We start from the raw sequence: 5,066 nt of genomic DNA, 5'->3' as shown, positions 1-5,066 counted from the left end.
AATGCCATATTTGGGCCTCGTGCCAACTATGTGAACCCTTCGGGGATTTTTATTGACATTTCCTCACTGTTTTGACTTTAAACTTGTACTCAGTCCTGCTATATTCCACTGTTTTAAAAACTTAGCCATGTTTACTCTGTTTTTAACACTTGAAATGATATTCTGAATGATATTTTGGGCTGAGCATCATGTTTTACTGTTGCCCGAGTGGCTTATGTGATTTTTGACTGAGTAAGGCCGAGGGCCTGTATTGTGAGGATACTTTTGGGTCGGGCTGCACACCGCAGCAGTGATATACTAATTATGATAATGAGGCTGAGGGCCTGAGATTGTACGCCACGAGGTGGCTTGATATTGATATGAGGCCGAGGGCCTGTTTATGATTGTCGATGCGCCCTTTTTTCTCGCGAAATCGGGTGTATGACATTTGGGAGGACAACTCGTTTCCTTTTGGGAATTGGGTTTGAATTGAAGAGTCTCCACCCCATGATTAAGTGCATTAGGACACTAAGGAGAATTTTGATTTAGAAAAACAGAGATTGGGTAAGGGCTCGAAATTATCTCGAGGGGAAGGTGTTAGGCACCCCTCGAGATCCACTAGTGTGGTTCCGGGCCATACTATAATTGTGACTTTAAGTGCAAACAACAAGTAGAGAAGCAAGAATTACAAATACGAGGGGGGTATTCATGTAATGGTTGCAAGCAATTTGAAGTTAAAACGAAGTTAAAGAAGCTGAAATTTGAGAAGAAAAGCAATTTTGAAACTCAGAATAAACGGGTAAAAGAAAAGAAATTTCACATAATTGCTGCAAGTAAATTGAAGTTAAAAGCAGTCAAATAAGCTGAAATTTGAGAAAAAAAAAAGTAGTTTTTGAAATTCTGAATAAAACAAACAAGTAAAGGGAGGGGGATCCAAGGTTTATAAATAATATGGATCACCCCACACAACACCNTTATTGGTTTTTGTACTGCTAAAATGGATAATAAATTGATTTAAAAAATCTTTAAAAATTGGGAAAAATATATATATATATATATATATATATATATATATATATATATATGCTATTTTGAAAGCATTTGTATGTAAAAAATACCTAGGAAAAAATTGAGTATCAACAGCTGCCCCTCTTTACCCGGGAAGGATGAAAGAGTTGTCGGGTAAAAATATGATGGCCAATTTTGACCGAACGAAATGGTTTTGAAGAGATTGACCGTGCTCTGGTTCCTGAGCTGTCTACATATCCCTGGTCTTACAGGAATCAGGCCATATGTAGTTCAGGATCCGTCGGCGGGATATGCCGATGGAGATCTTTCAAGAACGGATGCGATATTTAGGTTGAGATGGGTGGTTAAGAGTCTAATAGGGCTGTGGGAACGGGAGCGGGATCGCTCCTGCTGAGATGGCTGTTGCTCGCCGGTTTACCTGCAGATAAGCAATACGAGCATATATTGTGCATAAATTTAAACATGATGCAAGTTCCCGTCGGACCATGAATGCTGTCTTTGAACGGTTAGGATGACGTCCTCAGACCATGATGTCCTGGTCCATGAAGCATATAATAAAGGATTCGCAGGCCATGGAATGATGCTTTCTGGCTATGAGAATGATGCCTCCGAACTATGATGCCTTTTGAATAATGATATGCAAGAGATAAAAGGGGTCCTCAGGCCATGGCATGGCGTTCTCGGGCTATGCGAATGGTGCCTCCGAACAATGACGCCTTTGGACGATTTGGCGATCTTTCAGACCATGAAATGCAATAGGTGGCGATCTTTCAGCCCATGAAAGCGTAAATAAAGTGGCAATATTTCAGCCATGCAAAAAATGTAAGTAAAAATGGCGATCTTTCAGCCGATGCAGGATTTAAATGAAAGTGGCGATATTTCAGCCATGTAAAAATTGTAAATAAAATGGCGATCTTTCAGCCGTGCAAAATGTAAGTAAAATGGCGATCTTTCAGCCGATGCAGGATTTAAGTAAAGGTGGCGATATTTCAGCCATGCAAAATGTAAGTAAAATGGCGATCTTTCAGCCGTGCAAAATGTATGTAAAATGGCAATCTTTCAGCCGATGCAGGATTTAAATAAAGGTGGCGATATTTCAGCCATTCAAAATATAAGTAAAATGGCGATCTTTCAGCCGATGCAGGATTTAAATGAAGTGGCGATTTTTCAGCCGATGCAGATGGAGACAGAGCTTAGTCTTGGAAGGCAGAATGGTAGCCTTATGCAATGCAGATGGAGACATAGCTTATTCTCGGAAGGTAAAATGGTAGCCTTATGCAATGCAGGAAATGCAGATGGAGGTAGAGCTTAACCTCGGAAGGCAGAATGGTAGCCTTATGCAGTGCAGGTGGAGACAGAGCTTAGTCTCGGAAGGTAGAATGGTAGCCTTATGCAATGCAGGAAATGCAGATGGAGGTAGAGCTTAACCTCGGAAGGCAGAATGGTAGCCTTATGCAGTGCAGAAAATGCGGATGGAGACAGAGCTTAGTCTCTGAAGGCATAATGGTAGCCTTATGCAATGCANCATCTTCCTCTGAATCTATGTCTGTTTGTTGCGTTGTCTCGTTGCATGTCACAGTCATTGGTTCATCAAGATAAGTAATAGTAATGCTGTATAAGTAAAGTGATGAGTAAGATTTATAAGAGAATTGAAATGCTTTGATAAATTCCATAAGTGTTTTGAATATTGGAGCCTTTTTTGCAGAAAATAAAATGCGAAAAGAAAGTAAACTAGTAAAATAAAAGAAAATAGTGCATGGTGCTTGTTCAGCCTTGCTACCCCGAGGCACGCCGGGCTCTGGTAGTTCTGATGGTCCAATTGTTGAGGCATGCTCCTCTGCTTACAGCCTGTATGGAAGGGCCTTCCTCCCCCTCCTCCTCGAGAACGACACAGCAATCCATATCATCGCCTTCTAGAAACAAATTCCTCATTGCTGCTAGGGCTTCTTCTTCTTCTGACCCATAGATGACCTCGGCCAGTTGGAAGATCTGCTCCAAACGGTGTATCGGCTGCTCCAATGGATAGTAGGGACCGTGCCAGGGTGGAGACCATTCTTTGAATTCTTTCCAGGTATACTCATAACCCAATCCGAAGGTGGTGTCGTGTTTCTTGAGCTTGATGGGCTTAGCGATTCGTTGGAGATTCTTGCCAAGTCCCTTGCCAGGTTCACACCCGCTCCAGTTCAATATGCTTTCAATTTTGTTATCCCACCAATTATCCTTATCGAGGGCGTTGACTCGCTCGATGTGGTAATAAGTGTCTCCACCTATCCTTCTTCTTCCTCCGATCGCTGGGATGGTCTAGCGACTGTATATGGGATTGCTACCGTTGCCGTGAATGATCACCTCTTGGTGGTTACACGCAAACTTCACTGCCTGATGTAGTGTTGACGCTACGCCCCCTGCGGCATGAATCCATGGTCGTCCCAACAACAGATTGTAAGATGCCGGCACGTCTATCACTTGAAAATCAACATCAAACCAAGTAGGCTCCATTTGCAAACACAAGCTAATTTCCCCAATAGTAGACCTTTGGGATCCGTCGAAAGCTTTGACGTTGATGGCCCCGTCCTTGATTTCATGCAGCCCTTTTCCCAACGTCCTGAGTGTTACCAACGAACAAATGTTGAGACTGGACCCCCCATCGACCAGGATCCTGGTGATAAAGTAATTTTCGCACTGCACAGTGATGTGCAATGCCTTGTTGTGACTCAACCCTTCTGGTGGCAGCTCATCTTCGTGAAAAGTGATCTTGTGACTTTCCAATACCTGACCCACCATGTTAGCCATCTCTCCACCGGTGATGTTGCTTGGTACATATGCTTCACTCAACACTCTTAACAAGGCATTCATATGTGCATCGGAACTCTGTAGCAAAGCAAGGAGAGAAATCTGCGCCGGCGTTTTGTTCAGCTGATCAATGACTGAGTATTCCTTTGCTTGTATCTTTCTCCAGAGGTCATTGGGCCCAGTTTCAGTGATGGTTTGTCGACCAGAGGCCTGCTTACTTGACTCAGCCAAGTGTTCCGGGGTATAAACCCTGCCGGTTCTTGTCATACCTTGTGCCGCAACTGCTTCCCCGAACTTGGCTTTTCATTTCCTTCTTGCCTCGGTTGTGTAGTCCCATGGTATGGCTTTTGTGTGGAATGGTGTTACGGCTGTCATCGCTACCGGAATGGGCACCTTTGCTTTGGAAGGTAATATGGCAAATTCAAATGGTACATGCGCCTTTGGGGACCCAAACTCGACCTCGATTGGTGTTGGCGTCTTCGCAGAGGATGGTGTTTCAAACTCAAGTGGTATGGACTTGTTCACCTCGACACCTCCAGAAGGATGAATCTAGACTACAATCGGATTAAGGGTGACTGTTGGTTTCTTTGGATCGTCGCCTTCTGTGATCAAACCGATCGATCCCTTGGGATCCCAATCATCCTCTATTTCAATCATGTGAACACCTCCACCCTTGTGGTCTGGTAGAGGGTTATTGTGGACATTCGGAGCAGGCTCCTTTGCCACGATGATCTTGTTGTCAATCAAAGCCTGGATCATATCTTTCAGGGAGCGGCATTCATCAATGGTATGCCCTTTCATGCCAGAATGGTATGCACAGGTTTTATTTGGGTTGACCCATTGGGAAGGGTTTTCAGGGGTTATAGCAGGGATATGGATGACGTAACCAGCAGCTTTGAGCCTTTCGTACAGCTGGTCAATTGGTTCGGCAATGGCGGTATACTATTTGGGAAGTCTGCGATCGAAATTTGGTCGAGGTCTAGGGAAGTTTTGTCATGGGGGAGGTGATTAATAGTGGGATGGTTGGGTTTTGTAGGCTTGGTAAACATGTGCTGGTTTGGAGTATTTGGGTGAAGTGGGATGATATGTTGGAGGTGGAGGTGATTGATAAGTAGGCGGTGGAGTTTGGTAAGTGGGTGAGGGTGCTTGGTAATTTGGAGTGGGCTGATGTGTAAACGGAGGCATTGGATAGGTTTGGTATTTGACAGGTGATTTGGTTCTTTGTGCAACCATCACGGCGCCTACGTCCCTTTTCTTGGACGCACCAC

The sequence above is a fragment of the Nicotiana attenuata genome, unplaced genomic scaffold (genome assembly GCF_001879085.1).
Source record: "Nicotiana attenuata strain UT unplaced genomic scaffold, NIATTr2, whole genome shotgun sequence".
In the NCBI taxonomy this organism is placed as follows: Eukaryota; Viridiplantae; Streptophyta; class Magnoliopsida; order Solanales; family Solanaceae; genus Nicotiana; species Nicotiana attenuata.
Note: the sequence above shows the minus strand (reverse complement) of the source record.